Source organism: Emydura macquarii, unplaced genomic scaffold, assembly GCF_026122565.2.
Source record: "Emydura macquarii macquarii isolate MOO-44397 ecotype Brisbane River unplaced genomic scaffold, CSIRO-AGI_Emac_v2 contig_1483, whole genome shotgun sequence".
NCBI lineage: Eukaryota > Metazoa > Chordata > Testudines > Chelidae > Emydura > Emydura macquarii.
Window position 1 is genome coordinate 19,136,501 of NW_027131620.1, and position 25,996 is coordinate 19,162,496.

Here is a 25,996-nt window from a genome sequence, read left to right on the forward strand (position 1 = left end):
GATGCAGTTATACCGTCCCAACTGCACTTTTACTGATCAAGCTTGTTTTGTACGGGGGTGGGTGGAGTAAGCTACACTGATAAAAACACAACTTTGCCCGTGTTATTTATGTCCACACTAGATGCATCTTGCCATGATAGAATACTGGTAAAGTGCTCCTAGTGTAGACATGTCCTCAGTGAAAGTTAAGACTGAGACCAAAAATAATCTGCTGTAGGTTCATTTGCATCAGAAAAGGTTTGCAAACAGAAACCCAGGGAGTTTACAGCAGATCTAAGGTTTTACCGAACAGCTCAATGTACATCACATGTATGTTATTTCATCTCAGGGCTACAGAGCAGAGTCCCCTACCCTCCCCAGAAACTCCAGGTGCAAAGAACTTCCCTCACTCACTGAGGCAGGAAGCACACACTCTTCACCTTCCTCTGACTTACTTCCTGACATAGGGACCCTTCCTGGCTGGAAGACGCCACATCCTTGAGGGGCTTTCTGTGTATGTGCCACACACAGAGACCCAGCCAGAACAGTCATTCTGTATCTTCCTTGGCACGCTCACCTTTCCCCCCCCACCCCAAACAAACCCTATTGTAGGCTTCCTGTGATGGCTGTGTGTCCCCAGTGCCTGACACTGACATCCCATAGCACACCTTCCCGGCCTGCCTGACCCCTGGGTTTGTTCTTTGTGGCACAGCATCCTGGGGTGTGGGTTTCCCTTGGCACATTATTCCAAAGCCCTGGCATTGGTTTCTCAAGGCTGTATCTTTGCTGATTCCTAACCTCTGGTACCAATTTCCCCATGACCCAGCTTCTCTTGATGCTCAGTCTCTGATGGCAAATTCCCTATGGCATGGCTTCCCTGATCTTCAGCTCCTGGCAGTGCTTTCCTTTGGTCCAGCTTCCCTTCCCCCCTCCATGTGGGCTTACGATAGCCTAGATACAATTTTTATTAATGCCAGGGGCATGCACAGAAATAAAAATGTGGCTGTTTTTGGAGGGGCACTTTCTGTGCCCCTCACAGTTGGAGAAGCTGGCTCTCCTCCTCACCCCTCACAGCTCCGGGGCGGGTGGAGCTGGAACCCAGAGTAAAGGGTGGACCTGGGTTCCCCTACTGGCCCCCAAGGAAAGTGATGTGGAAGCCCACCGAGAGATGGGATGTAAGGATCATTGAGGGAGCCCAGAGTGTGGCCAAAGACCTGATGTAAAGTCACTGGATTGTTTGATGGGACTCCATTACCCTAGAAAGGGTAGGCCAGAAAGTGACTGGGCCAGAGAAATGAATCACGAGAAGAAGACCACCACAGTGCTTGTGTGGTTGTCCAAAGGGGACACCAAAGATGGAGACCCTTTTACATCAAGTCCAGCTGTGCAAGAGTGCACCAACCAGTGAGTCATTTGTGACCTGACCTATCTTCTGAATAGCACTATGTGCACCATTTCCTTCACTGCATATACCAGGACATGACACTACTCTGGAGAATAATACTCCTGCAGAATAGTACTATTATGTCTGGCAATAATGACTGGCTGGCATGCTGAAGTTACTCCAGGGCGTGCCATATTCCACTGTGATGAAGTCATAAGAAAGACAACCTTGGGTGCCCGAATGGGCCTACCTGCTAGTTATTATTTGTGGTATGTCGGCTAGCCTAAGTCAGAGATCCTTGCTCCATTGGAGTAATTTTATCTTTATGAGGGAGTAAATTATTATCCCCAGTCTGTGCTGCATGGGATCAGAGTTAAATTTCAGAAGCTGATTTAGTAAGGGAATGATGTCTTTGATATGTTATTAATGGTTTGTAAACTGACTTGTCTACCCTGGTTACAGAAACAGAGTAATGGGATTAGTTGTCCATGATTTTCACACTGTGAATGAAAGATGTCTATCCTTCTTACTTTTCAGTTTTGGAGAACTGGATGACTCGGGAATTGGCAATGAGGCATAAACACTTTCACCTCTAAGGTGTTAACTGTAATTCATTGCTCATTAATGACAGAAAGTAGTTATCATCTGGTAGCTACCTGCAATAAGTTCAATCCAATTTTTATGGACAGTTGTCCACATCACAGAAAGTATCAACACAACTGAGGCTACCTGGCACCCTTCTTGGCTGTCTAAACTGCAGATCAGTAGACATAGGGACTCCAGATCAGAGTTGAGACAGGCAGTGTGTGGGGAAGCTTGCACTGCACGGACCATGTTGTACCTCTTCTGTCAACAGAGAATTTCTGTGTCCAGAACTATCAATCCAGCATCTTTCAACAGGAATACACTCACAGAGTTAATATACATACATCATTTTTCCCATCAGATAATTACAACCATTCTGAGGGGAAATATACCCAAAAGTTGAAGCTGAAGGAATTCTGATACTTAAAAAAAAAAAAAAAAAAAAAAAAAAAGGGGGGGGGGGGGCAGGCATCAAATTGCATATCTCATGATCTCCAGGGTTTCAGAAAGGAAGTGCTAATGGGAAGAACAGGAAGATGTGGGAGTTCTGGCCAGCTGATTGCATGTCACTATATTGGCAAACCAGAGTAAAGAGTCCTCCAGGATGGATAAGTGTTACAGAAGTAACTGGCTTTTATGCACCACACATAGAGAGAAGACAGAAGGACAAGATGGAAAAGGAGTTCCCCTTCTTAAATGTTCAGAATTCAGCAAATCTTGATTCAAGTCACTCAGACTTCAGCCTCCTGCCCCGCATAACACCGCCCAATGCACATGCGATAATCAGCCAGAAATTTACTGCCTGCAGTGTTTGACTGCCCTGTTCATATGGCTCAATGTGAGAGGTCATGCGTGGGCTGTTATTGTTGGGAACATCAACCGGGTCTCCAACCAATTTTTAAAGCATGTCATTGAGCTTCAGAGTTAACTTTTTTAATGATTTTGATTGTTATTGCATTACATATATAAAAAAAAGCCCCAAATCCCTGTGAGGTTTCTTCTGATTGTCCCAGAAAGAAAACATTTTCATTGTGTGGGCTGTGATTGGGAACACATGTACTTGCCACGCCCCACTTAGCTCTGCTCTTTCTGTTACTAATTAAAGGGGGAACAGAGCAGAATGTAGAGTTTCCTTTCATTCCTCGGGTTTGGAAACTCTACAAGTGAATTACCTGAAGATGCTCTGCATTCTCTTGAGTATAATCAGTCATGCAATTTGGGGTTAGGCGGAGGTGGGGATACATGGGTAATTTACACACACCACCAACATTATGTATCCACCCAACAGAGTAACAGGAATTTCTCTTAATTAATGGCATGATGTATGACACGTTAACAGCACAAACACTTTACTAAATCTTAGTGCCTGTTTTACAATTCGTATAAAATGAAAGCAGGTTAGGTTACCTGAAGGAACGGGGTATTCAGAAATGCTGGCAGTGAGAATGTTTTAATTGGTGGACATGGTGCTTTTGATTTAGGCAAAGCTGCTTTTAAGCACAGGAAGAGAGCTAAAATTTCTAACCTCACTTGTGGTGAATACAGGAGATGATGATGATCATGATGAGGAAGACAATGGGAAATGCGAAATAATCTGAGGTGGTAAAAATTCAAAAGGTTTGGAGATTTGGTTCAGAGAAGTTTGGATGATTATCTGCACCACTTGATCTGAAATACTGCCCTGGAAAGTTGAGATGCAGGATTTGCTTTGGCACAGGAGAGAACTATAAACCAGCTGCAAAGTTGTCCTAGGTTTGAGGGTGTTCAGATCTGGGGATTTGATGCAGGCCTATCTCCAAAAAACAGGTTTATGGTTTGACTGCATGTGGCCTTCTCCCACACTAAAGGTATAGGCTTAAGCCTCTCATTTTGGCCATGCCTTATCCATCTTGTATTTCTTAATTCCTAGTTTACACTAAATTTCAGGAGGTTCCTATGTCAAAAATTAGAGGAAGACTGCAGATGGGATGTGAAAGGAGACAGACTCTAGATTTCTAAAAATAAGTGTGTTGACATTGTTTTATGTATGCATTATTATTTATTACAGGCACCTCAGTGGTGCCTGTCACCATAGTATCTGAATGCTCTGTGTATGGTTAGACTAAATTGAGACAAAAAAGAAATAATCCTAATCCTAATAATCCTAATTACTAGTAACATGGGGAGATCCCAGACCTCAAACAAGACACTGTGGGGAATAATACAACCCCAGACAAACAAAGCTAAAAGGATGCGAACAATGGAGGAGAATCAATGGGGTCTGGATCAAGGCCAACTGAAGTCAATGAGAAGATTTCCATTGATTTCAGTGGGCTTTGGGTCAGGTCCTTAAAGCAGACAGAAGAAGAACCCCACATTTCAAATATAATGTGGTACTCAAACTTTGCCATTCTGTGATCTTAGGCTACAACAACAACAAAAGTTTCAGGACTCCTCTCTGATAGTTTTTGGGGTCCCCCCCCCACGTAGCTGTAAAAAAAGAAGGGTGGTCTTTGCCTCCTTTAGACCTGTCATGACCCCTAGGCTGAGAAACCTATGAAACAGAACATTGGATGCTCAAATTCCAGAACTTAAACTGGGCAACATGAGGCAAGACTCTAGGCACCCAGAACTCAAGTTCAACATTGTAAACAGACACTCCCCATGCTACATAGCATGGTCACAGCTACTTTCTTCTCTGGCCCTCCACAATTTAAAGCATCAACAAGAAAATTAGGTGAGACCAAAAACTGTACAGTAGGTATAAATTGCATCCACTGAAAGAGAGAAGAGAGGAAAAGAACCTTGTTCCAATCATCCTTCCTTGTTCTATAATACAAAAAAAAAAAAAAAAATTCTGAGAACAATTTAGTGTGGCCAATAAAATCCCAGCTAATTTCTAAATCAGCATGTAGCCAAGTCAGCCACCCAGTAGCTCTGTCCTTGGGCAATATTACTGAAGCACACACAATCTATACTAAAACGATCAGCTTCCCTCTGGCCTGCCAAGGGGATGCGTTAGGCGAGCCCAAAATATGACAGGAGGAAATTTATGTGCAACTTTTACACATAATATCTCATTATGACTCTCCCCAATCTTTCAATTTTAAAAGTAAACGGCCTTTGTAATGATTTTACCAGGAGCATGTTGGAAGGGAGATTGAAAAAGAAAAGGAAAATAGCCTTGGCTCCATTTATTTCTTTTGCTCTTCACCTCCTCTCGGGTTTTTCTTTAATTTTCCTGAAGATGTTTCCACTCAATTTTGAAAGAAATGGAATTTCTCCCCCTCTTCCCCCTCCTCCCCCCCGCACACTCTATTTCCTTGTTTTTTGTCAGAGTTTTCAAACATTGGAATGGCCGACTTAATGAAGCCTCTGTCAATAGCAAAATCATTTTTGACTGGTTGGTAAATAATTAAAGTTTCCACTTCACGTGCAGTCCAGCTCACCCAGGAGACCATTGTTTGGTACCATTCCAGGCCAGCACACACCTGAGTGCATTATCTTGTAATAATAACAATAAAAAAAAGTGAGGAAACTGTTGGGCTACATGAGAAGTAGATAGTTTTCCTTTGCTATAAAACCAATGAATTTTTAATGTGCAGCTTTTGACTCTGATTGCATACCCATTGAGAGTTTTGCTGTGGTAGCAGGATTAGGCCCCAAAATCTCAGGTGGTGGAGAGTCAGCAAGCACAATCAAAGGAAACATTTTTCAGTGGTGAGTGAGCTGCATGAAATACATTAGTCAAAGAGTTTAATTCTGTGGCCCAGTTTGGTAGAGAGATGGAGATCCTCTCACATATTTAACATCCCAACTTCTGACTACATGATTTTCAAAAGTTCATTGAGAGGACCACCAGGAAGGAATCGATGGACCACTCCTGGTGCACAGACCACAGTTTGAGAACCACTGCCGGAAAACTTACCTGAAGTGAAAAATCAGTATTCGCATTTTTGGGAATAATTTCCCCTTGGGATGGAGGTGGGGAGACATCTTACAACTTTTGCTGGTGGCAAAATGGGTTAGTCTCAGCAAATGGAAAGCAGAATCTCTGCCAATGTACATAGACTGGTGAAATGAGCTTTCCACTGTGGTTCTTATGGGGAAACTAACATTATCAGACAGAAATAACTGGGGCAAGTGGAATAATACTCCAACTCATATGAAAATCCTGCTCTCTGCTATCCTACGCTGTAGCTTTCTTGCATTCCAGAATCTTGATGTTTCTCACCAGAGGTACATCATGTCTTCTGCTTGCTGCATCTGAGACACTGTTAGCTCCCATGTGAAGTCAGTTCCTTAGAATGCTTTAAGGGCTTTTTACCTATATTCCATTGCTGGCTATTCACGTGTGTTACTATGGTTTTTTCTTCACTTATTCTCTTGTTTATTTGTGAAAAATATCTTTTAGGGACTTTGTGGGTAGACTGATGTCATTTTTTCCTCATCAGGCCATCCAGCTAGTTCTGCATTAACGCTACCCTTTGAAAACCCATCAATACCTGTCATTAATGGGTCAGAGGGGTCAATCCTTGTCCTGAAGTGACTCTTGGCTATCCCTTTGCCTCAAGGACTGGGCAGTGATTTATTTGTGAAATTCCTGTAAAGGCTGGGGAAACCACAGAAAGGTCTAGACCAAGGTAAATAAATGCAGTGTGCATATATTTAGTAAATGATTGTGGGGGGGAAAGAAACCACTGGAAAACACATAGAAGGAAGGCAAAAGTAGACTCCTTGGCTGAGAAATTATATATGTATTTACTTACAATATATTAATTATACATTAAAGCCAGGTACCAGATGGCTAAGCAGGGCAAATTCCCTGGCTTCTCCCACTACCAAAAAATTACAGGACCAGATTGTGTGGTCCTCAATAACCTAACCCTTATATTTAGCCAGGCAAAAGTAACTGGAGTTGAAAATTCAAATAGGCCCTAAAAATGTCATTTTAAAAAAACACTGCAACCTGTACTAACAATTCACTAAACGTCTTGACAAAAGTTGGTGCTAATAGAGGTGGCCTTCTAATAAAAGTGGTGCAGAACAATATACATTATGCTGAAGGATACTTTAAGGTGATCTCCTAATCCTGAAAGATGACCAAAAAGGATTGTCTATTGGAGAGGTTTCAGTGATACAAGAAAAATAAAAAACGTACAAGCAGTCACGTATTTAGTTCGTCCTTGTATATACGAGATGCAGCATGGTTGGACTGATTGAGTTTGGGACTGGCAGTCAGGAAATCCCAAAAGCTGATCTTGGGTTTTGCACTAACTTGTTCTGTGTCTGTGGGCAAGATACCTGAATTATCTGGGCATCAGTTTTCCCATCTGAAAATGGGGATAATGCTAATCTACTTTGCAGAGGCGGTCTGAGGATGAATTAATGCTCTGAATTTGCCATGTGTCACAGACACACTTTCAACCTATGAAACAATGGGACTTCATTTTGTCTTTTGAGCTGTCTTCACCACAGATTTAGCGTGAAATGTTTGACACTAATTAACCTGAGCATTCAGGATGCAATGTGGGATTCTGTTATTCTGTTGATTGCACTGAATATATATATGTGTGTGTGTGCAATTGATTATGTTTTTAAAAAATATATAAAATATTTGTATTACAGTCAGGAGCTTGACTGTATATTTCATATACTCTGCATGCTGTGCCCTTTAATGTGTTACATGAGAAACATTTAGAAAAGATGCTAGTTTTCCACCCTAATCTAATTGAACTGCATCAAATCTGCCTCAGCTATTTCCAAGGAGTCTATCACCATGGCCTCTGTGCACCATCTGAGTCATAACCCTCACCCTCACTATGTGATTATATCACTCTTTCTGATGCAAATTTGCCTTCTTTCTAGGCAAAATGTACTGTTGCCACTTTACTGTAACTGAAGAGGCAGCATGGTCTGGGTGAGCAAACAGAGGTCTAGGAGTCAGGAAGTCTTGGTCCATCACTGACTCCCTGTGTGGCCTAGGGCAAGTCCCATTTCACTTTCTACCTCAATTTCTCCATCTGTAGAATGGGGACCCTAACTTCTGTCTATTCTGGTTCTCATTCTGGCATCCATCACCATGTGCCTGAATGACTCCTAGAAATGTTTTTCTAGTTAATCTCTGAATACTATCTACATGCTAGTGATATAGGCTTCCATATGAAAAGGTGAACCAGCAGATCAAGAATCTAGAAACATTTCTACCTATTACAGGGCATGGGAGGAAAAGTGCAAAGCAGAGGTTATTCTGTTTTTCTTTATGTCCCTCGTTTAGGCTCTTTTCCATATCTCAGAGGCTAGTGTCACACATTTAGTTACTGGCAGGTAGGACCTGACCTCTTCATATAAGCACAACATGCAGTTACCTAGGGCAGCAAATAGTTCAGTAACTGTTTGTGGTTCCAAATCCCAGAACACATAAAACTCAAACACAAGTTCTAACTGTAAGGCTATGACCTCTCCACTCACCAATAAAACATGCTCAGACTCATAATAAACAAAACATTACAATTCAGGGTGGCAAGGCACAAACCAATCACATGTATTTTCTTTCTGGCCACTAAGCAAATCTTTCTCTTTACCAAAAACTATCTCAGTGAACTAAGTTAGCAAAACAGTCCTGATTACAACATACTTTTTTTAATTAAAAAAAAAAGTCATATAAACTTAACCTAAGTTTCTCGTGGGATGTTTTATGTTCTTGTTGTTGCAAAGCAGAGTGCGGGCCAGAAAAAACATGGAAGGGACATAAGTGTGATAATATAATGATACCTTTTATTAGCTCAATGAAGAAAAAAGAATAACAGAGCTTTGGATACATCAAAGGTCTTTTTCCTTCGCTTTCAGAATGCAGAAGGGAAAATAAACCACAGCTTGTATATTCCCGACAATACTAATCTTGTTAGCATCATGAACTCACGGTGCTGGCTTTTCATTTCATAGGTTCTCTGGTGAAGGAGGAAAGAAAAAAAAAAAAGAATAGCTTTGTAGGAACAGAAGGAGTTGACATCTGGTTATACAAAGATACAAATTTCTAGGTCATATTTTACAGCACAAAAATACATCAGAAAAAGTTTCTGGCTAGTTTCAACACTGCATGGTCATTATCTCATCAAGATGTTTTCCATTGGAGCTGTAAAAGATAACAGGAAAGAAAGGAACAGGAGTTAGATTTTTAGATTGTTGCTTTAACAGAAGATGGGGGATGGTAAGTAAAAGACTGAAGGCAAATGTGGCCCAGGTGGGAGTGAAAGAATGAATGTTATGACTGAGCCCAGGTCCACTGACCCTATAGATGAGGCTAGCAGCAATGGGGAGAGAATTCAGAGCCGCTGGGCAAAAAGCAATGAGTGAAGATCAAACTATAAGAGTGAGATGTGCTGGTTGCCAAATATCTGCTTGCTATTATCAAATTGAGGCGTGACTGTTATAGCGGATTTGTGACATCTTTCTTACCTACTCCCAGAAAGCCCTGCATTCCTTCCCACTACCCACCTTCATTTCTTATTGCCTCTTTGTTGTGTGGATGAAAAGACAGAGAGACAACAGACTACACTGCCTGTGTTTTCATAGGCAAGTCCCCTTTCCCAGGAAATGGATCCTAGATTTTATACACGGTAGCTTCTCCCCTTCCACCACCGCCAGCATTACTTTGATACAGCAGTACCTAACCATTGCCTTCTCATAGTGGAGAAGAAACCTTAGATGCTTTAGATGGCTCTATCAGGCAATGACTGATTGGCTCATTTTACTCCATGCCCATTCAAAATGGACCTCAGATTCCCTCATGAGGGCAGGAGGCATTTTCCAGTAGAGGAAGAGAGCAAAAGGGATGAGAAGAGTGAAGGGAAATGTTGAGAGGAGGAGTAAGGGAGGTTACAAAACATGGGTGCAACGAGCAGGTGAGTGTGCTTTACTATCTTGTTAATATCCCTCATGCATTTTCACCGCTGTTTCCCCTACATTTTCTTTTATATGGTTGCACGTCTGCTAGAGGGAACGTGGGAAGAGCCTTGGACTGGACTGTTAGGAGAGAGTCAGCAACAGGTTGAGGGAACAAGTAAGAAGTCATCAGTTAAGCAGTTATTTCAATGGAGGGAATGGAGACAGAAAAACATTTGAAGGGAGGGGAATGGGAGAGTGAGGAGGACTGTCTGGAAAATTCAATTATCTTATTGGCCAGCTAAGAATTAATAAGCTATGCAGACATTTGGTTTTGGGTTGTGGAACTGGCTTTTGACCAGCTTGTCCAGTTGTCCAGACACTAATCCACATCTCATTGATGCATGATTTTCTGAAACAAAATACATTTTATTTCAATAAACAAACTATTAATTTAAGACCTTTTCTTCCCCATCAGTGTAATTCTGAAATAAGAACACTCCCAGAGTCACAATGGAAAAAGAACCTAGAAGCAGTTTCTGTAATTTCCACAGCATGAGGCACCTCTATGCACAGTCAGAGGGAATATTCCTCCAGTCCAGCCATTTGAACCCCCACAAGCACTTTACATAACCACAGTGGAATCTAATTGTTGATCAGCTGGGCCCACCCGCTCTGCTGTGCTCTGACACGTCAGGCAAAACCTTGCTGAAATTTATAAAAATCCTGAGGGAATTTGGTATACTTCCATTAAATTGCCTGGAAGCCTGGCCCAGAGCATAGAAGGAGCTTAACAGATTTAAGAGAAGGTTGGAGTTGGGAATGGTGATTTTGCTGATTGTGTGTGCTTGCTAATTGATGAAGAAGGATAGTTAGATACTAATCTGATTAGTGCCCACAGATTGACTTATAACACTAAAAGCCTGTCTTGTGCCTCCAAGTATTACGGAAGAACACAGATGACGATGGTCATATCTTATGTGTATATAGTATGGCTGGACCATTACCCCACCACCACACCAGCCTGGCAACAAGTAGTGGTGGAGTTGAATAAATGGAAAGAACCATTCATTGCTCTTTGCCATGCTTAAAATAGCTGCCTTTTTGGGTTTCTTATGGTCTCTTTTCACCATTGCGCAAGCTATTGTTTGTTGCGGCAGCAATATAAGCAAAAATTAGGTCTGCTCAGAGTTAGTTTCATGATTACACAGACCTTATTTACCAATTACTGTACCACTAAGGCAAACATGAAAAATGTGGTCTGTTTTGTGGGAGAGCCATTGCTGGCACGAGAACACATCTGAGGATGCCAGATATCAAAACGCCTATTGGTTTCCAGTTAACACATGGGCAAGTTGGTGGGAAGTATTCCACTTTTTTATGTTTATTTTTAATGTTGTTGTTGTTGTTGTAGACCACTTTTGTGGATTTTATAGACAGGCATGAGATGCAAAGTTTGAGTCTGGAACAAAATATAAATTTTCCTTAAGTGTGGGCGTGTTTGATCATAGGTTCCTCTACTAAAGACCGTCTTAAATATTGTCGCCATCACAATGAAGACTGGGGTGGATATAGAAAAAACAAGCAGATATTTTACCTCTACCCCCTCCACACACACACACACCGTTTTAGCACCACACAGAGCCTACAACTTCCTCTCTCCATCAGTGATTGTTCTCTTTTCCCCTTGTGCAATAAGAGGGGTCAGGCTAGATCGACATGGCTTCCCTGTCCTGGTGCTTGCATATCCATGGAGAGGTGTATCCCCCTTTTCATTGAAACTGAATTTAGCTTTGAACCAAGGAGCACCAAAGAAAATGAAAGCATAAGGCCCAAATTTCTATAGCCCTATTCACTTACCCTGTTGGATCACATGCCTGCTGCCTCAATTTCCCCTTCTTGACTCCCCGATGAGAGCGTACACGCACACGCATGCACACCCCTATGTGGTTAAAGTATCTCTTTCCCAAATGGGATCTAGTTTATTGGACACACACAATAAGTATAAGCAGTTGCTCCCCTTGAGCAGCAAGGGTTTCACAAATAGTCTACTGTGGTGCCCTCTTAGGCTTAACCCTTTCTCCATCTCCTTGGAGCAGGGTCTCACAGCCCCATATGGTCTTCGTAATCCCTAAGCCCTCTGCTTGACTCAAATAGACGCTCATACCTTGCTGTAGGGTTCTCTGTTATCTTTCTCCTAGGGTTTTCAGTACAACCCACTCTGCATTCCATCATCCTTCTGCCCAGCAACTATGGGAAGACCCATACTAGGACTTCCCCCAAATCTGGTCTCTCTTCCAGGCCATCCACCTAGCTTATGTGTAGAGCCCTGTCCCAGCTCCTTTACCAATCCTGGGTATCTTATGTCTACTCCCTTGCCGCAAATGCAGGAAGACTTAGATTAGACTTCTTGTGGGTCACACATTTGCTTCTAGTCAAGTGTTCTGCAACTACAGATCCCAGCTTTAAAGGGATATGGCCCACAACAAATGTACTGGAGTGCACGCATCCATCCAAGGATCAGTACTCTGCTATAGTACCTTATATTGTGATTAATTCCATTAAAGTCAATGGCTATTGCTGAATTAGGGTCTACTTGTTTTGAGTAAGGGTGTCGCAGTCTGGCCCTAAATGAACAGCCAAACATTTAATTGGAAGTTAAATTAATTAAGTGAAATGCAGTTCACTTTGAGTTACCTGGTGTCATTTATTCCCCATATATCCTTCAGTATTATGATCCAGCTGATAAAGTTGGAATACCTGTGGTGCTTCATTGAGAGGGACAATAAGGCTATGTCTATACTGACGGCGGCAAATTCGCCGCCGCCAGATCGATCTTTCTGGATCGATTGAGCGATCAGTGTAGACCCACTCAATTGATCAGGAAGTCAATGCTGGTAAACCACCCCCTCAAGTAGCGTAGCGCTGCGTCGATGAAACACTGTTCCCGTCGGCACAGCGCAGTGTAGACAGCGCGCAGAAGGGAAGCAGAGCAGTCAATGTGAGTTATGCAAGCTACTCTGTGTAGTTTGCGTAACTCCCGTCGATTGCCACCGAATCACCAGGTAAGTGTAGACCAGGGGTAAGAGGCCAGTAGAAGTAGATAGTATAGTGTTGAAGTCTGGGCAACAATTTAAATACCTCGTTTCAGTGCTGAGCCATGATGGGAATCTAGTTACAGATGTTAGCATCCATATGAAGAGTGCTTGATGTAAATGGAGGGAGATGACCGGAATTCTCTGCATTCAAAATATGCCAAGCAAACTAAAGAGCAAAATTTATAAGATCATGGTTAGGCCAATCATGATGTTTGGGTCAGATTACTGGCCAATGAGGAAGAGAGAAGATCAGTTACTTCACACTGCCAAAATGAGAATACTTAGGTGGATGCTGGATAAGACAAGAGCTGAAAGGCTACTCAGTGAAATAGTCCAGGCCATGATGCAGGTAGCCCCCATCATGGAAAAGCTGAGGGAGTATCAACTGAGATGGCTGGGTGATGTGAAATGAAGAGATGTGGTATATATTGGTCAGACAGTACAAGAGCTAGTAGTCACAGGACCATGACAATGAGAAAAGCCCAGAAAAATGTGGTCTGAGACACTGAAGCAGAGCATGAAGAAGGTTGGTGTCAGCTTAGACGATGCACTTGACAGGAATGCTTAAAGATGAAGAACAAGAGCCAGTGACCCTGATTGACATGAGAAGGCAAAGAAAAATAAAAAGAAGATATCTTCTGAACTAGGTCATCCTCTCCATGCAACACAGGGGGATAACTTCATACTAGTAAGGCCCTGGTCCCACAGAAGTCAAAGGCAAATCTTCCATTGGCTTTACTAAGTCTTGGTCATCACTGTATCTCTTTAAAAGCACAGTAATTCTCCAACAAATTGAATCTTCTCTGACAATTGGCAGCACATCAGAGATAACGCACAGGCATATTTTTCCCCCTTCCTTAACAGGAAATAGGGCTTGTGTTACATTTAGCGTGACCTGGATCTCCAGGGGCAGACTAATATCTCACCTAAACAAACAGACCTTATTTCTTCACTGATAAGGGTGAAATGTCTGAAAGGGAAAGCGGATTGGGCTGGAGTTTGACCAGCTTCCAGCAGCAGCGCACGCAGCTGCAGCGCTGGAGGTGTCAACAGTGCGCTAACTTATAAACATGAACACAAGGAAATCAAGCGCCACTCATTATCCAAACAATAGTTCAGAAGGCTGGAAACTGCAGGTGATTTGGGAAGAATCAATCCTGCTGTGGCCAGCATTCGCAGTACATTTTTTTACTTTTGTTTTAAGAAGTTGACTGTTTTCCCATCAATTGTAGCCCTCAGCAGGGTTCCCACAGCAGATTGTAGCTTTTTTTTCCAAAGGGGTTGGAAGATTTAAATGCTCAGTCCATGGCTAGATAAAGAGACTCTAATGTTTTATAGCAGCCACTCTGAATACTTTGTTCTGAAAAACATCTCCGCCTCTTGGAAGTTTACAAGGTCCGTTTGAAGCTCCCCAACAGTGATGAAGGGGATGAGCTATGACTGTGGGTGTGTGAACTGCATAGGGTGGAAGGGGAGCTAGATCTTCAAAACAGTCCTCCACACCCCTGGGAACAAAGAGTATCAGCAGGAAGAATCCCTGGGAAGGGGGATGATTCTCCCCTAACCAAAAAAATTTAAAAAATAAATAAATAAATCCAGCGCCAAGGAGGCAGAGCTGAATGACAGGGCACCCAGCTATGAGAGAGTATGAAAACAGCACCAGGGTTCAAGCCCCTGTTAATATCAACTGCAAGAGGAGGGGCGTATTTTGCATGCGTCTGCTGGAAATGACCCAAACCCTGCTCGGGGAAGGCATAACCATGATGGCCTCAACTCCCCAAAAGTCCATACCTCACCCCAGAAGAGCGTTCCAGGTTGGCACATGAAATGTGTTATCACTGAACAGTTCTGGGTACAAGACAGACCTCATCAAAGAACTCACCTGCTACAAGATCATGACTGTTGGCATTTCAGAGATTTATTTGCCACAAAAGTAATCAAGTCATTGTGGAAGGAGCAACCTTCCTCCACTCCAATGGCCTACACTATACTCAAGGTGTAGCACCTGTTATTAGACAACCTTAATGACATGGAACCCCAGCTTCTCATCCCCATGAGCAGCCTACACACCAGGGCAAAACACATCACCTGCAGGAAAGGAGACATTCTACCTCCAGCTTAGCAGCAGAAATCCAGTCATCATCACCACATGGCACATTTCTAGTGCTTGGAGATTTCTGTGCTGTGACTGGCTGTGAACAAACTGGGAAAGGTCCCTTTGGTTCAGGTTCCCCAAATGATACCACTTGGCTGCAGACATTGTGTGCTGCCAAGAGTTTGTCTGTCATGGGCTCCTGCTTTAGGCATCTCAGTAACCATCACGGGACCTGTACTTCACACAATGGACATGCCAGGAAAGCAACTGACCTCGTCCTCGTCAGAAATCACTTCATAGTGAAATCTCACTGGATCCTCAGCAGCACAGAAGCACCAGCAAACTCAGAGCATAGACTAGTTGTTGATCAGCTCTCACTTGCATCTTCCAACTCCTTGCAAGCCAAACATCCAACAGCAGTAAAATGTCTAGTATTTTACCGGTCCTGCTGAAGCTGTGACATACATGCAGGCTGTAGAGACCACATACTTAATCTCAGCACTCTCTTAAAAGACATGGAGATTGCCAGGAGTGGTATATCTAATGCTATATCACACGCCGCTGCTGAAACAATCAGCTTCAGACACTGGCACAAGAAACCGTAGGTTTCCAAAGACGCTTTTGATATATTAGCAAAAAGGCAGAAGTACGTAAGCAGAAGATGTCCAAGACCATAAACAGCTGAAAGTCATTTTCTGGGCCATGGCAAAATGTGATTGATAAGAAAGTCTTCAGAAATTAGGAGTTTTATTTGTATTACTGTACTGCCTAGAAGCCTAGTCATGGACCAGAACCCCATTGTCCTAGGCACCACACAAACACATAACAAGCGACAATCCCTGCCTCAAAGAGCTTACAAGCTAAGTATACTACACGAGATTGTTTCCTTGTACTCCATTGTCAGTATCAATGAGACCGTGTTAGTCAGCATGATAGGCGGTGATCTCAGCACACCAGCAGTCTAGCTGATGTTTAGTTTTAATAAATGTTTGAAAACAATAAATATCTACACATGCTAGCTTGGCAGATAGATAAACACTAGACTGGCATTCTTGTGTTTGGATTTTCCCCACCACCCTTCTACAGCTCTTCCTGGCCAGGACCAGTGTTCACTTCTTCCCTCATAAAATCAGAGAACCAAACCAATGCTAATGAAGAGATTTGCTGTTTGTGAAACTCCCTACAATAAATACATATGATTAAATGTAACGTGGGGAAAAAGTGGGAGAAAGGCCAGCTCATCTTCCACATATGAGAAACCCACATAAGGTAATAGAAAATCCTGCAAGCTACCACTCCTGCTCATGTCATCAGAGGAATAGGATTTACCCCAGGGCAGAGCGAGCAGAGCAAAGCCCATCCACGTCAATGGGGGTCCTTCTGTTGACATGAATGAGCTTTGGATCAGACCTTTAGACTCTCCAAACCTGTACGTGATCAGAGATCTCACGAACACCCCCAGGCACCTCATGACACCCACGTAAGGCAAAGCTTTTTGCTAAAGCTGCAGCAGCTCTCTTCCCTGGGTACACTTCGCACCCTGGCAAATGCGGAGTCAGCACTATCTTCTGCTGCTGTCTCCCTGGTTTGAAATCATAGAGCACAACCACCCCAATAGCTACACACCCTCCCTCTCTGACAGGCCTGTTCTATAACTGGAGGGTCTTGACCACTAGGAGTGAGGTGAAGGGGCTGCACTAGGAGTAGGGGGCAAGGGCGAGTGTGCCATGGAGCCATTGCTCCTCACATACCATACATCCCTTAGCACGGATCCACCCTTTCTGGTCTGCCTCCACTTGTACTAGCAGAGAGGAGCAATGGACCCTTGATTAAAAGGAGGTAGTGATAGATTTTTGGGCACAAATCTTGACATGTAAGTGGTCACTCTGTAGTCCAAAACAATATAGCATGTGTGTGTGGTAGGGGGGATCCTTAGCATTTAAAACTCATGGATGATGCAATGTCTATAGCAGGGAGTATTCTCTTAGGAATCAGGAGACACAGACAGTGATAGGCAAAGAAGTAATACTACTGGAGTGAATTGTTTTAAGCCATTCTTTTGGCTCTGTCAACACAACCACAAGTCTGTTCTTGTTAAGAACAGAGCTCTCTCTCTCTCTCTCTCTCTCTCTCTCTCTGCTTATTTCCAGGAATCAGCTTTGTAGACATCAACAGATGACAACTAAAATCAACTCTAACATAAACACTGCAGTTGGCCACTTTCAGTAGATCTGAGGGATCTCGGTTTGTTTTTGCAACAGAAATTATCTGTCTCAGGCATTTCCACGGCAGCCTTCCTCTGTAACACTGAATCAAGGGCATGCTTTATGATAGTCATATATAAACAGTCATGATCCATCCCTTGAGGGTCTCACATGATTTGAGTAGGTGAATCATATATGTTTGAGGGGGGGAAATTCTGCAGGCATGGTTGCCATTACAATGGGAAGCTCTGTTTAGCCCAGAAGTTGAAGTTGGAAACAAACCTGAATTTCAATTGATTGAACCTCTTTTGGAGACCCGAGAACCTTCTGTTGAAACTCAGAACGAACGTGATGGTGCCCCTGACTGAGTGTGAATTTTCTCATGCTGAATGTTGTGGTTTCAGCTGGTTTTGTAATCTGTTTCGTGTCCTAGTTTCATTTGGAGTTTCCTCCAATATCATGTTCAACTCGGATAAATCGGAAAAGTACAGTGAAACTCAAGAGCTGCAAATATACAGACACCCATATGAACTCTATCCTTCTTTCCATTCTCAGCCCCAATCTTTTTCTCCTTCCACTCTTCTCTCCACCACCATTTCTATTTACCCAACCCTGGGTTGTCTTTAGGATGGACAGTGCAATTCGGGTCCTGCGCATCTTGCTAGTGAAGACAATGAGAATGTTTCACAAGGTGTTTTCAGGGTGAAATTGTAGGCATTACCCACCAAATGCAAGTGATCCAACAGGCTTGCATTATTGCTATCTTGTCCTAGCGTGAATATACAGAAGAGAAGAGCAATAGACTCTGTTCCTTCACCTTTTAAGAGCTGAACATTGTTTCCTTGGGTCTCTACTGTGATTGTAAGTACTGGGCAAGGTTTCTGAGTTTGAAAGCTGAACAGTGTGCAAACCCAGATGACTGACAAGTATATATTAGAATGCCACACAAGATAAACTCAATGTTATTTGGCCTGAGAGGCACTTTCTTGCTTTGTCAACTGTCCAGAGCATGAAAAGCAGAAAAGATAAACAAGCATTAAAGTGAAAGAGAATAGCCAAGTGGGTACTCGAGGGCTTAACTGTCATGTCTCCTGGAGCCTGAAGCCAAGTGGTTAAGATTTAGTCTTCAGCCCAGGAGCCAGAGGTCACACACAAGAGGTGGTGTGTATGTGTGAAAGTTAAGTTGATGTGATTGTCTGGTTTTGTTTTCCTGGTTAAATGTGTTGCCTACATCTGTATAAAGAGGGATCAGGGGAAAGTTAGCATTATAGTTAAAATGCACTGCAATAGAGAGAGGCTCGCCTGGGTTATGGCCTTAGAATGAAAAGACTGGATGAGATTAGGGTGTCAACTCAATTGTGATCCCATTCTGAAATCCGGATGAAGAGATAGATGAACGAATGAGTGAACAAAAGAAAGAAAGATGATGTTAAATGGACTGTGCCAGCAAGGCCAGAAATGTGACCTATAAGAACTTAATATTATTTTAATGCAGTGGGAAATGTGCCTGGAATTCTACATAACACGCTGTGTTTTATATAGCGTTCTGTAGGACTGTAGCATGACAAGTCCTAAGTCCACAGCTGGAGGGAAACTCAGCAGGATTCCTAAGTCAGGCAGCAAAAACCCTCCTGCCTGTTTCAGGGTAGTTACATGGTTTGGTTTGGTTTTTAATAAATAACACCAGTCTCCTGGCACTTTTCTCTCATGCAACCTATTAGCCTTTAAATAGCAAACAAAAACCTTTTGAATACGAAGCTCTTATATCTCCAGAGCTCTTTGTCCTGCTTTCTAGTCAACAAATACCTACCTACTGTACCCCACTCCACCCAACAATACTTTTTATCAAGTCTCTAGTCTCACTAGGCTCAGGTCCAGGTAGGAAATGAAGAGTTAACCTTATGGCACTGTCTGAATCACTGTGTTCTCTCACTGAGGACATCACTAGGCAAGGGAGTACCAGAGCTAGCAACCCAGTGTGACTTACTTGAGCACAGGATCTGGAGTCAAGAGACCTGAGCTCTAGACTTGGCACTGGCATTGACCCAGGTAAGTCACTTCCTCACTTAGTGCTTCACTTTCCCTCACCTGTAAAAGCACTGTGACACTTGTGTGCAAAAACCTCTCTCTAAGAGCTAAGCATTATTATCCTCCCAAGGACCTGCACAAAATCTTTAACAATCTCGGAGAAATGAGGGGAAAAAACAGTGGGTCAAATCCAGGGCCAGCCATAGTTACTTTGTCACCCATGGCAGAAAACATTTTCAGCACCCCCTGAATAGCCAAACAACCAAACAAAAAAATCCCAAACCAAACAGTGCCCCCAAACAAACATAAAAGACCTCCATTTGGTAATCTCCCCCACCTGAGGTTGACTTGGCGCCCCCCAGAAGTTGGCACTTAGAGCTACCACCCTGATCACCTGCCCAGGTCAAATCCCGGGAAAGCTGAGTGCCTCTCACATTTGCTAACTGGATTGGTAGGGAAACAAATGTTGTTGTTTGCCAGCAAGCAAGGGGATTAAAAACAATGGACTGAAGAAAAAAGAATCTAATTTATCAAATAAATCATACTTGATAGCAGCTGTCAAACACCGTTATCCTTGGTGCGCCCTAATGATTTGCCTTAGGTACTAGCATTCTTCCCCAAAATGGAATCTCCTCTCACCATCAGGAACGCTTTATGAAAATTGCCTTTTCATAGCACCCAGTGAGCATGTGGGTCATACATGGTTTTAATTTTTTAATAAAGCTATCAGATAATAACAAATGCAGACTGCTTTCCCCTAATCTCCTCCTCGCACACACTCACACCATCTAAAATCAGATCCAAACCGGATAGAGTGGGCAGAACAATGGGAAACAGATAGCATCTGGTTCTAAAAAAACTCCCTGCATATACTCGCTAGTTAAGTAACTGTCAGGTTCATTTTGTTTTTTTGGTGACTTGATTGAAATCCAAACCACAAGAATAATCTTGTTGAGGCGGGGGGAGGAAGGAGGAACGAGATAACCTGTTCTGTCAGAGGCCAGTATCCTTCCTTTGCAAAGACAAATGGAGGGAAGGAAAACTGGCAACTGGCAGAGTTATCCAGTTTGTGTCCTTTTGTGGCATAATACAGCCAGTTGAATTAGACACTTGAGCCCTATCAAGCCCTGGAAGAACAGAAAGTCTTATATATTTGCATGCATTTTTAAAACGTTTTCAGCACCTGTAGTTTGCAGGCGTGGATTAGGCAATCACTGCTTTTCAGGGGCCCAATCCAAAACCCATTGAAATCAGAAGGAAGTCTCCCACTGACTTCAATGGACTTTGGATCAGGAACTAGCACCTTATTTACTATTCACTACTTACAATATTATTCATTATTCTCCTGCTTTAAAAGTTTTAGTCAACCAATCACTCATCAGAAAAAATGGTACGTGATTTAGGAGATCAATCACATATCAGGAAGAATGAATAGTTGACATGAACAGCTTATGAATATGTCTTAAATCATGACTGCAAACATTTCTGAAGAATATGCTGTAGCTCAGCCAGAAGTTATGGGCTGGATGCAGAATTACTGGGAGACATTCTCTGAACTGTATTATGCAGGAGGTCAGATTAGGTTATGCACAGCGGTCCTTCCTAGCTTCAAAATATATGAACCTATGAAAGCTCACGGGCTTAAAGTTTTGTCCAAACTGTTTGGTGAACAGTGATGAACAACGAATACTGTCACAGCAATTGTATCTGGAACAGGATCAGATAACAGCATGAAATTCATCAGATGGTTTTTTGAAGTGTATACTTTGACCAGGTCTACCCTACTCAGGTAAAAAAGGGTTGTGATTACGGCACTGGGACTCAAGACACCTGGGTTCAATTTAAAGGCTCTGTCTTTTCCCAACCTTTGTCTTGCCTATTTAAATTGTAAGCTCTTTGGGGCCAAGACTGTAATTTACATGTTTGTACAGTGTCAAGCAGAATGATCCTGGTTGGGGCATCTCAGTACAAATAGAGGTGCCTGAAAACTTCAGAACATTTTTGTAAAAATTTGCCTGAAATTTCAGATTTTTGAAAAAAAATCAACCATCATATTAGCTTTTTGGAAAACTGAGAGAAAAATAATAAAAAAATAGAAATTGTAAAAATTGTCAAGTAACTGTAAATAAATAAATAATAAACAATATTAATAATAATAATTATATTCTTCATTCTATGCTTAGCGCTCCATTTCCAACTACAGATGCCTTTGTCTATTTAAAACAGATTTTTTTTAACAAATGACTTGAAGCAATGTGTACCTAAGAAAGGCTTATGGCTTGAACACTAACAGGGTTTAAAATGCTGCAAAAAGGAATCTTTGGCTCCAAAAACTTAGTTCTTCTCTGTTTCTGTAAATCAAAAATAAGCAAATCACTTTTAGTGAAAAATCAGAGGCCACTTTTGAAAGATTGGCTGTCAGAATGTAACAGCAGTTCACAATGCATGAAAAAAATGAAGCCTGTAAGTGTGTAAATGACCACAAATGTGCTGTAATCCTTCTATACCACTTTGATGTATAAACTCTTCAGAATCAGAGGACACATGTCATTTTCACAGACATGCAAGTCATTACTACTTTGTCTGCCAGGAAATTTGTGTTGTAAACTAATGCTAAGGTCAGGTTTATTATTATATTGACATTTACACCAACAAGTAAATTGAAAGGTTACATTGTTGACATACCAGATGTTATGCAAACTGCATTTCAAATTAGTTTCCATACATCTCTGTAAATAAATAAATTAGACACTTACAAATGGTGTGTAAATCAGTCTATGGTAAATCACCCATTTATATACATATATATATATACACACACACATTGAAAACTACTGTATGTAAACCTTATTTTTCATGCAGTGTCAGAATCTTTCTTTCCCAGCCCCCACTTCTCCACCCGTACTTTTTAGTCTCCTTAATATAACTGTAATCTATACAAGGTACATATTTTCCCACCAAGACCAAATGTGCTTTAGAGCAAGAGCCCTATTTTCAAACATGGATGCTTAAATCAACACCTAGGTGCCTAAAACAAGTATTTTGGCCCCCGATCCTCAGAGGTATTTAGGTACCTAATTCCGATTGAAGTCTCTGAATCAGTGGGTGTTAGGTTCCTAAATACCTTTGAGGATCTGAGCCTTGGTGCCTAACTTTAGGTGCCCACGTTTGAAAACTGGTCCAGATTGGATAGTGATGGGCTCTTGTTACAACTTTCAGATTTGGTTCCAGATTTTTAACACCCTAAAGTTTGGGGAGGATTGAAGCTTGGAGGGGGAGTTGAGAGGTGGGTGGGACACCTCTAATATAAATCCAGAAAACACCAACAAGCTAATGATCTCATTGGATCATACTGGGTGTAATTCTCCTCTCACACGGGTGTAAATCAGCTATTAATGGGCTACAAAAGCCAGACTGGATGGGCTAGCCTTGGCACAGCACCGAAGGGGCAACAGTAAAGGTGACTGTAAACTCCCTTCATCCTGGGGCTGCTAGAGACCAGGCCCACACCCAGCATATGCTAGAGCTGACTTCATGGACCATCCTTGTAGCCATAAAGAATGGTGTCTTGCCCATGCCCTCTTTGCTGAGCAACAAGCGCTAGCATAGGAGTCATTATGGCACCAGAAAACTCTCCCCAATGCAAGAGGATTCCTCTACTGTCTGCATTCAGCATGTGTACAGCCCAGTGAATTTACACTGGTATAAACTAAAGGAGAATCAGGCCCATTTACTGCACCATTTCTTGCGTAGAGAGATGAAATCCTTTAGGAATGGTGCTGATGCCTTCTGCAAGTTATCCTACCTCCTAATCAAAGAAATGTCATAACAAATCAGCCCTTGTGTAAAATTTTATATGTGTACTAAACACACACACACACACACACACACACTCAGATGCAGCATGGTCTCAATATGTTCTACAGTTTTCCTCCCTGCAGGGTGAAGCCTTGATAAATTCTGACCCTTTTTAGCCAGCTGAGACATGGCATTGTGTCTTTCCCACTTTATAATTCTTCACTGAGTGCTCACACTGAAATTGTTTCATAACCACATGAATTTGGAGTTTTCACTTCACCCTTGGAAGAAATGTAGAGTCTGGCAGGATGACAAGTATAACAGTGTGTAAAAGCACAATTAACTTATGCTCCCACCCCATTTTTTTACATTTCTAGGGAAGCACAGATATTTCAGAGTGATTGTTTTCACTTCAGAGCCAGCAGCACACAGTTCCTTCACTTCATCAGCAATCCCAAACAAACTCACTCTTTGCGATCAGCCGTGTGTGCCCTACACAAAAATCTGCAAGAGAAACCACTGCAATGGGTACTCTTTGGGTCTTTAAAATCAGCACGTCCTGGTGCTTTCATACTTAAAGGAGAGAGGCCGAAAATAAAATGACTGGGAATTTCAAAGGATCCTAGGGGAGTCAGTCACCAAAATCTCATTAGAATCCAGTGGAAATCAGGTACCTTGGAAAATCCCAGCCAAAATTCATAGATTGAAACCCCTTTCAGATGTACTTGTATGTATATATCCTATTTTTATAACTAGTGCCACGCATTATAGCGTCTAGTGTTTCTGAACCACTCTCAGGGCTAGTTCATGCAAACATGAAGCCCCTGCTAAGCTATTTACCTAGATTCCCTTCCCGCAAGACTAAGCAACTGCAGTTCCTGGTTGACTTCAATTTATTAGCTCTCCAGAGCTCCTGAACAGCACCAAGCAGCTGTTACTTAAACACCACCTGGAATATCCCACGAGCATCTCAACTTGTCACTACTGAGTCTCAACCCCTGAGGTTCTCTGTGGCAGCATTGACTGAACCAGTCATGACCAACTCCAAAGTGTGCCTACCAGTATCTCCAAGCTTATGGCTGACTATATCCCTTTTCCAACCCCTTGTTTTCCCTTTCTTGGCTGCTGCCTGTAGCTATTCCATTAACAACTAGTAGAGATACAGATGAGAAGATGGGTTCAACGCTGTTCATCCTGGTCCGTATCTCCACCCTGGATCAAAACAGAACTTTGGAGCTGGACTGTCCCCAAGTTCTCTGAAGGTTTGGGTCTTGTTCTAATTCCAGGGCTGAACTTTGTGGCTCAGGCTGGTCCCTACTAAAGATCTTCAGTTCAGAGCCAGAACCAAATGGACCATCATAATTTCAGGACTAGTGTAATCAGGCCTTCAGTGGTAGTAAGTATCATTCTAATGCAGGATTTCCATCAGAATCAGCATCATGCAAGCTTTTCTCTTCACAACCAATGCCACAAAGACATTCTGCCAGATATATTCTAATGTCTCTAGCATGACAATATCCAAGCTATCCTAAGCACATAGTTGGAAGACCTTGGGCCTTAAGAAAGGAATAGCCAATTGCAGCAATGTATAAAATTGTGCTCTGCATTCAAAAGCAGAATAAAACACCCCCATCAAACTTTTACTAGTTCTTTTATGAGTATGGGCCTAGTTTTGCACAGGGTTTTAAAACACTGTTTAAATAAATGTACTGTGCACCCCTAACCATTAAAACAGGAGTAAATTAAAAAACAAAACCCACACACACATGCCCAGGTGAAATGCAAATGAGACTACACAGATTTTACATCACGGAGTTTTGCTTTTCAGTTCAGATTCCTTTCCCCTCCCCACCCCCCCCAATCTCAGCATTTTTATAGGGTTATAATGAAACACCCTCAAGCTCTGTAATGGTTTGTATCTGTTGTTAATGGGCAAGGTACCTGGATATTTTATTTTACAAGTATCTTTACAGACAACAGACAACATTACAGACAACAGTGGGCAAGACTGTGCTCTAGTTTTAAGATAAGTAAGGGCCCACTCACTCCTTCTGCATAGTGTACTTTGGTCACATGATGATGGTGGAGGGGTTAAAATAGAGGATTTTCCCCATTAGCAAATGGGCGGGGAAGGACTAGAAGGGGGTTCACCCCACAATTCACACCCATCAACAGACTTGACCAGATCCCAGAAAAGGGGTGTTACAATTTATTTCCTCCCCTCCCCATGCAACAGGGGAGCAAGGAAGGAATAGTGGCTCTGAGCAACATTTTGTCCTTTGGATAGAGCAGCTACTTGCCAGCCCATGCTCAGGGCTGAGCCAAAAGTCTCAATCTAACTCAGACTGTTTATATGTACACAAAATTGCACATTCAGGCATTACCGTAAAAAAGTTGGCATTCCCCCATGAGCACAGATACGTCCTATTCTAAGCATATGCAAATGATCTCATAATCTCAGAGAACATAGTATAGGGACGTGAGACAAAAGACTGTAGATGGCTTTGGGGAATGGGTAGAGAAGGTTTTAGAGACATTCTCTCCCTGAATCACCTGAAATTAGATTTTAAAAAGAGATTGCTCACAGTCATCTAAATCTGGAGAGGAAATGTAGTAACACCACAATTCTCTGTAAAATAGGGGGGAAAGAAAAGTTCACTAAGAGTTTGACCACAAATTTCACTTTTAATTAGTTTTACTTAAATGGCATCATGTGAAAATTACAGCTGAGGTCTGTCAGATATTAACTTTCCACTTTTTATAGAGATACAGACCCATTTGCCAAGGCTCATGGTTTCAAAATGTGCCAAATGGATTCCAGGCGAATCACATTGGCACAGAGCAAAACGATGTCACAATGGTCTCTGTTGATCCAGAGATTCTCCTACTGTTCTCCTACTGACCCAATGGCTTACTATGCACTCCATTATCCTGCTGCGTCCCAGCACCTCTGTGGGCAGGA